This window comes from Macaca thibetana, chromosome 12 (genome assembly GCF_024542745.1).
Source record: "Macaca thibetana thibetana isolate TM-01 chromosome 12, ASM2454274v1, whole genome shotgun sequence".
NCBI lineage: Eukaryota > Metazoa > Chordata > Mammalia > Primates > Cercopithecidae > Macaca > Macaca thibetana.
Window position 1 is genome coordinate 6,124,679 of NC_065589.1, and position 8,921 is coordinate 6,133,599.

Below are 8,921 nucleotides of genomic sequence, written 5' to 3' on the forward strand. Positions count from 1 at the left end.
ATATGAAAGGTGTTTTATAAACAAGAAAATGCTACTGATATGGTTTGGCTATTTCCCCACCCAAATCCCATCTCGAATTGTAATCCCCAAGTGTTGAGGGAGGGACCTGGTGGGAGGTAAATGGATCACGGGGGCAGTTTCCCCCCATGCCGTTATGATAGTGAGTTCTCATGAGATCTGATGGTTTAAAAGTGGCAGTTTCCCCTGTGCTCTCTCTCTCTTGCTGCCTTGTGAAGAAGGTGCCTGCTTCTCCTTCACCTTCCGCCATGACTGTAAGTTTTCTGATGCCTCCCCAGCCATACAGAACTGTGAGTCAATTAAACCTCTTTCCTTTATAAATTACCAGTCTCAGGCAGTTCTTTACAGCAGTGTGAAAATGGACTAATACAGCTACATAGAGTCATTTGATATTATTTTGTTCCCAGAACAACCCCTGCATGGTTTGCAGGAAAAACACCATCACAGCTGTTTTCTGGATGAGGACTCTGGAGTTACGTGGGGCTGCGAAGCATGGAGATAAGGCCCAGCCAGAGCTGACTCCATTGCTTGGTAGCAGAGTCAGGACTGAAACCCAGGCCCATAAAGGTCCAGGTCATTTCTTCTAAAGGGCCCCACTGGTGGGGTCAGAAAGGCAACGTAGACAATGATTATGTCTGAAGTCATTCAGGACTTTTCTTTCTGGAGAAAACACAACTCAAAACAGTAGGTTGTAAGCATGGTCCCAGATTCCCTCATCAGACCTCACCAAGTGGAGACACAAGGCATTCCAGGGCGTTTCAAGCCTTCCTCTCTGGCCAGAGCACCTAGGCGATTCACATTTAGTGTAATTATTGATGTCGTGGGATTTGAGCCTGCCATCTTGCTTTTTTCTACTTTCTCTGCCTTCTCTTTGTTCTCACCCTCTCTTCTTAGAGAGGAGCGCAGGTCAAGAGCAGAGTAGGCTCCGAGGTGGAGATGCCACAGGAAGGTGGCCCTACATCACGGTGGGGGACAGCGAAGGGCTGATGCTCCCTTGGGTTTTTAGGACTCAAAGGAAACACAGAACCAATCCTTTGTCCTTTGCCACTCAAATGAAATTTGTTTGATAAAGATACATTTTTCACTCTAGTAACAAGAATGGTTTTACTTTTTCAAAAGAGAAATGCAGCAATAACTATAAAGTCAAACGTTTTCATTTGCCATAAGTAGTAAAAGAAAAAGTATCAATTGTCCATCAATTACTATGGCTTTCAGTCGTTGATAACATAAATCACCAGCTCACTTCCAAGGGTCCAGAAAAACAGAAAAGATGTCCTAGTACTCAGACCTTCTAATTGCATGTGAGGCAAGATCTGTTTATTTATACACAAGAAAGAAAGAAAAAGGGGAGGGAGGGAAACAGCCAGATGAAAGTGATATAAGCCATGTAACTGTTTAAATGATCTGATATTGGCAAATACATGGCTGACTTGAGATAAGCTAGAGAAGTATCCTGTCTACATCGCCAGCCCGGGACAGTGAATCTGGTCCCAAAGAATGAGATTCTAGTATATGGGAAAAAGAGAGGAGGTCCCAGGTTCGGCTTTGCATGGAGGCAGTGTTAACGCTCAGTGTCTCAGGTTTGCAAGCCACTAAACATCTCTTTTTTCTAAGCGAATTTGAGTCAGTTTCTTCCTGCCATTTACAACCTAAAAAAGCAAACAATCCTGCAGGAGTTTAGATGAGGGAGAGCTGGCCATAGACAGGGCTGGTGGGAGAGAAGGGCCGTGGCAAATGTGCGACTCGTCTGGTCTTTGAAGGCCGCACAGGAATGAAGTAACTGAAGGAGTTGCTGTGCAGGAGAGGAGCTTGCTGTTCTCAGCCCCAGAGAGAGCTCACGTAGGCCGCTAGGCAGTAATGTGTGGTTTAGTGAAAGGTCTGAGCTCTGGAAGAGGAAACGGAACTAAATTTTTCTTCTCTAGGAAAAAGGCTCCCATATTGGGAAGGAAAACACGCGGTGGTTCTGGTGCATGTTTTGGTTAATCTTTCACTGAGAAGATAAGGAACAGCCCTCATCTGATAAACAGCTTAAGATTCCAAGTCCTCGACATTGCTAGAATTCATGTTACAAGTTTAGTCTTAAGTACAGTGTCAAAAAAGCTAACCAAGGGGGAATTTTGAGTCTAAGCTGGGACATGGTTGACAATTGTTATTGAAAGCATGTCTGGTGTGTTTACATTTCAGTAAAAGGTAACCCTCTCTGAGCCTGGAGAATGAGAAAAGCTATCAATAATACCTCTTAACTCGTTACAAGTTCACACCAGGTCAATGTGCCACTAATAATTCCTTCAGCCAGAAGATTTATGTTGCCCCACCACTAGTATTTATTTTACACCATGAGCAATAGCCCTCTTGCCAGCTCTCAGTGAGCCCATGTAAGCAGCCTTGATTTGCTGATGGTACCTTTACCCTACACCCCTCTATTCTGTCAAGAGACTGATGCACCACCTGCAAGCTGGGTTTGCCTGCATTTGTGAAGCTGGCCACCAGGGTCTACTGCAAGTCGCCCTGAAGGCTACTGGTCACTACTGCCAATGTTTAAAGCATGCGTGGGTTTAGCACTTTTTATGTTTTATAATAAAGGAAAGTGGTTCAAAGCAGTGTCTTGTGCCATTATGAAACAAGAACATCTCTAAAACAGGAGAGGCCCTGGAGAGTAGCGCCATTTAGATGATGTTTCCCTGGGCTGACTGCAGGCACTCAAGAGATGCTCAGTGAATGAATCAGGTGAAATCCGCTTACCAGGACCTCAGGACAGCAGCAGCCCCTCCCTACTGCGCCATGACTGTGCTCAGCCTTACAAGAGGTCAAGTCTAGAGTGGATTCGCTTCCTTTATTCATGACACAAAAGGGAATGCAAAAAATGATCAAGGTGCAAACTCTACAGTTGGAAAGTTTGTAAAGTGGTGATGAATTGATACGAAGTCCAAAAGAAATACGGTAGTCCCCCTTTATCCTCAAGGGATATGTTCCAAGACCCCAGTGGATGCCTGAAGCCTCAAATAGTATTGAACCTTATATATGCTGTGTTTTCTCCTGTACATACATACCTATGATAATGTTTATAAATTAGGCACAGTAAGAGACTAACAACAATAACTACTAATACAATAGAACAATTATAACAATATACTATGATACAAGTTATGAGAATGTGGTTTCTCTTTCTTTGTCTCGCTCTCGAATTGTCTTATTGTGCTGTACTCACCCTTCTGCTTCTTGTGATGGTCTGTCTTGATAAAATGCCCACGTGATGAGATGAAGTGAGGCAATGACTAGGCATTGTGACATAGCATTCAGCTACTACTTCTGACGATGCAACAGGAGGACCATCTGCTTTGGGTGCCCCTGGATCATCCAGCCATGACCATGTGAGTGGTTGGATGTCAGGAGCAGATGATGTGGATAACTAATGGGTGGGTGGCATCTACACTGCGGACACGCTGGATGATATGCCACGGGTGGGTCGGCACAAGATTTCATCACGCTACTCAGAGCAGCATGCAATTTAAGACATAAATTGTTCATTTCTGGAATTTTCCACTTAATATTTTCTGACCATGATTGGCCATGGGTAATTGAAATCACAGAAAGTGAAACCACAGATAAAAGGGGACAACAGTACATGAGCAGGTGGGAGGTGTTAAGCACCTAGAGACAGCAAAGGTCCACGAGGAGCTGGCAAGGGGTGGGCTCACTCTGGATGGGGAGAGCCAAGAGGGAGGCAGCTGATGTGGTATACTTTGCTTCACACATATGCATGCACATGCATGCGCACACACACACGCACATACACATCCATGCGCATGAACCCACACACACAAATGCACAGATGTACACACACACACATTCTAATTCCCTTACACTTGCAGAGCAGGGTCCATTCTGCAGAGGCTTTTCACAGGCAGACCTAACCAGCCTTGCAACAACCCCACGTGGGAGAGAGGTTTCACAGAACATCTCCATTCGATAGAGACTGGCCAGCAGGAGACATCACTTCCAAATATATCTATTGTTTTCTTCATTAGCCAAAGTGTTTATTTTAAACCACCTGATTTAACGGCATGTGTCAGGCAGAATTCTAAGATGGTCACCCAGATTCCCACCCCTGTTAGATATGCCTTTAAGCCCTCTCCCCTCGAATGCGGGCAGGACTGTGATTGGCATGAAACACTCACTCCCTTGCTGAGACTTCATTGCAGGGGACTGGAAAGAGGTTCTCCAGCTGGCTTTGGAGGAATGAGCTGCCATTCTGGGAGAGGACCATGTGCCTGGGACCTGAGGGCAGCTTCCAGGAGTGCCACAACTTCAGGGAATTGAGTCCTACCAACAGCCAGAATAGCTTGCAAGAGGACCCAGAGCTCCAGGAGGGGACATAGCCTGGTCAACACTCTAGTTCAGCCTTGAAAACTTCAGGCAGGGAACCCAGCTAAGTCATGCTCTGGCTTCTGGACAACAGAAACTGAGATACTAAATGGGTGCTGTTTTAAGTCAGTGAGTTTGTGGTAATCAGTTACAAAACAATGAAAAATGAATACAGAGCACATCTTCTATATGGTTTATCTATTTCTCCTTTTTTTTGCCTTCCCCCCTCACCCCCCACATCTGGCTATTTATTTTCTCCGTGTGTCTCTGTCTGAATTCTGTATCTGTTACATTGTTTAATAATGATAGAACTTCCATATCACAGAAAAGAGCAAAAGTGAGCCTCGTTAATCCTAGTTCAGCTCTTTTTTTTAACTCATCCAAGACCTTGAAAGAAGCAGAAATAAAAGTAATCTCGCTCTCACTTCTGGTTCTGTTGAAAACAGAGATTTATTCTTACCAGAGATCCCTGCATTTTTAACAAATAAACCGAAAGGTTTGATTTGGCACATGATTGTCCCAGATCAGCAGAATGGCCAGTGGGTGAGCACAGGGTCAAGACCTTCATGCTGGGATCAGACTGGGAGGACACCAGAACCTCTTTCAGAGTCTGAAGACATTCCGTCAACCATAAGCAGGGGAAACAGAGTCTCCTGATTTGTCTTAGCAATGTGGGGATACCAACAAACGTGCCAGCAGCCCAGACCTCACCTGGCCAACCCACTCACCTGTCCTCTTCCTTGCATCTCCAGGTCTCTGGGCACTTTTCATTGACTCTTGTTCATCCTAGTGCTTTTTCAGAGGAATGTGGACGAGGGCCCCATGCCCAGGAGGTGGCATTCTCCAAGAGGAGCCAAAGGTTGGAAGTTTGGATGCTCCAATGTCAAATCTTTCTATATAAGAGGACTAAAACCGAACTCACAGTTCAGGTCACTTCTAGATTTGAAGTAGATAACTGGAAGGTGTATTCACAAACAACAACGATAATAAGTATATAGAACATTAAAAAGTTAAATGAAATTACAATTTGACTACATACCATTCATTTAAATTCTAGACGATTGTAACGATTTCATAGCATAGTATCTTATGATCCATGGCTTTTCTGAAATGATTTTTAAATTCAATCAGTTACAGTCACAGGAAAGCCATCAGTACTACAAATGGAGGTGCTGCCATTCTTATTAACTTTATGCTACAATTATTGTCTATGTCATTAAATCTAGATGTAGCGAAGACAAAGAAAAGAACAGATGTTTAAAAAATAGTCTGAAGCAGAAAGTGTAAAGAAATAATTTTTGGCAGAGAAACAACAAGTCCTGTGGAGCCTAAAAGCTAAAAGCAATTACTTATTAAAATAATAATTCTTTCCAGCCCTGATGAATTAAGTGGTACTGGATCAGCCCTCCCATCATAAACAATGATAGAACTGGATCAAATTTGTGAATTGCCTGTTTTTCAGGCATTTTCAGACCTGAGGCAGTGCAGAATCAGAGAGAAGAGAAAAGTAACAGGGATGAGCTGTGGCTTCTGGGAGGAGGTTAAAGAAAGACCCTGGCCCTCCTCCTGTTCCTCCTCTCATGCTCTCTCTTGTCTGCCCACTCAGATGGAGTTCAGCTACCATTCTGTGAGCTGGAGAGGCCTGTGCAGAAAAGAACTAAGGAAAGCCAATGAAGAACTGGATTCCTCAGTCCAATAGCTCACGAGGAATTTAATTCTGCCAACAGCCACTCAGGTAAGCTTGGAAGTAGACGTTTCCCCAGCTGAGCCTTCAGATGACACCACGGCACCTGCTGTCTCCCTGACTGCAGCCTCATGAGGAGAATTCAAGGCAGAGGCACCCCACTAAGCTGTGCTTGGATTCCTGCCCCACAGAAACTCCGAGTTAATAAATGTGTGTTGTTTTAAGTCAGTGGGTTTGGGGATACAAAGTGTTACACAGCAATAGATAACTAATGTAGGTGATAAACAACAAAGAAAACTAATCAAAACAAAGATTGCCCCTTTGAAAACATTGATAAAAATGACAAACCCCTAGCAAGATCAATCAATGAAAAAAGAGAAAATATAAATTACCAATATCAGGAATGACAAAGGGAATATCACTATAGATCCTATAGATACTAAAAGAATAATGTGGAATATTATGAATAACTTCATAAGGTAAACCCCACAACTTATATGAAATAATAAAATTACTTGAAAGACACAACTTATCAAAACTAGAAAGAAATGGAAAATTTGAATAGTGCTGTATCTATGAAAGACATTGAATTCTTAGCCAAAAGCTTCCCACAAAAAAAAAAAATTTCAAGCCCAATGTTTCTATCAAACATTTAAGGAAGAAAATAACAATATAACAGAAACTCTCAAAAAATACAGGAAAAAGAGCACTTACTAATTTATTTTATGAGGTCCAGATAACCCTGATAACAAAACTTGACAAAGACATTAAAAGAAAGAAAATTACAAACTATAAATGTAGATGCAAAAATCTTCAACAATATCTTAGCATACGAAATTGAGCAGTGGATAATAAGTATAACCCATCAAATGCAGCTTACCCAGATGTGCATACAAAAATCAATGTACTTCACTCCATTAACAGAATAGAGAGAATCATATGATCCTTGCAAAGATGCAGAAAAGCATTCAACAAAATCCAGCAGCATATGGACACCTCACTAGTGACAAAGGTATCACTGCAGAGCAGTGGGGAAAGGATGGCCTGCCTGCCTGCCTGCCTGCCTGCCTTCCTTCCTTCCTTCCTTCCTTCCTTCCTTCCTTCCTTCCTTCCTTCCTTCCTCCCTCCCTCCCTTCCTTTCTTCCTTCCTTCCTCCCTTCCTTCCTTTCTCTCTTTCTTTCTCTCTCTCTCTCGGTCTCTCTCACTCTCTCCCTCTCTCCCTCCTCCATCCCTCTCTTTCTTTCTTTCTCTCTCTCTCTCTTTCTTTCTTTCTCTGTCTCTCTCATTCTCTCCCTCCTCCCTCCATCTCTCTCTCTTTCTCTGTTTCTCTCTCTTTTCTTTCAGAAACAGGGTCACGCTCTGTTGCCCAGGCTGGAGTGCAGTAGTGCAATCACAGCTCACTGCAGCCACAACCTCCTAGGCTCAAGCAGTCCTCCTGCCTCAGCCTCCCAAGTAGATGGGACTACAGGTGGTCCAAGATGGTCTTTTTATAAATAGTGCTGGTTGATTTGAATTTTCATATAGAAAAGAGGGAAATTTAATCCATCGACTTCACACACACATTTTTCACAGAAAAATTAATTCTCAATAGATTATATATCTGAATGTGAAAGATAAAACAATGAAGCTTTTAGAACATAACATAGAATAATGTTTTTTCCCCTTGAAGTAGGTAAAAAATTTCTTAAACAGGACATCAAATAAGCACTAATCTTAAAGAAAATGTTGATGTATTAGATTTCAGTAAAATTAGGAAAATCCGTTCATTAGAAGACACCATTTAAAAAGACAAAAGGAAAACCACAGGGTGGGAGGAGATCTTTTCAATAAAAGCATTCAACATAGACTTGTGCCAGAATATATAAATATCTTCTACCAAACATAAGAAAAAGATAAAGGAAATTCAATAAAAGTGGGTCAAAAGATATCCACAGGCACTTCACAAAATATCCAGATGGTCAAAGAGGTATACAGAAAGATTCTCAGTACCATTCTTACCAGAGAAACGCAAATTAAAGCCCCTATGTCGGGACGCCCACCCCCCAGTACCGGTCCGTGACCTATTAGTAACTGGGCCATGAAGCAGGAGGTGAGTGGCAGGTGAGAAAGCAAAGCCGCTCCCCATGGCTCACATTACCACCCGAGCCCCGCCTTCTGTCACATCAGCAGCGGCATTAGATTCTCACAGAAGCGCGAATCCTACTGTGAACTGCACGTGAGAAGGAGCCAGGTTGTGTTCTCCTTATGAGAATCTAATGCCTGATGATCTGAGATGGCACAGTTTCATCCCACAACCATCCTCCCATCCCATGGTCCATGGAAACATTGTTTTCCACGAAACCAGTCCCTGGTACCACAAAGGTTGGGGACTGCTGCCCTATGAGAGAATGATACTACAACTGTAAAAATAAAGAAAAAGATAGAAAATACAAAGGGTTAGGAGGCCTTGGAAGCAACCAGAACTCTTATCGGTAAAATTGAAGAAAACATTGGTACGACAATGTTGGAAAACATTTTTGTCAGTGTCTTCTGAGGCTGAATACGTGTATACCCCATAGTCCAGCAAGGAGTATGTGTGTGCACTGAAAGATATGTATGTGAATGATCTCAGCAGCATTAATCCCAATAACCTAAGCCTGTATGCAACCCAACTGTCCTTCAATAGTGGAATGGATAAATAAGCTGTGATCTGTTCATATGTGGAATACTACACAGCAATGAAAACAAACTACATCTACATGCAAGAACATGAATAAACCTCATGATCAATCATAAGTATGTTGAAAGGTGCTAGATTCAAAAGAATAAAGTGGGCCCTTGAACAACATGGGTTTTAACTGCATGGGTCCACTTA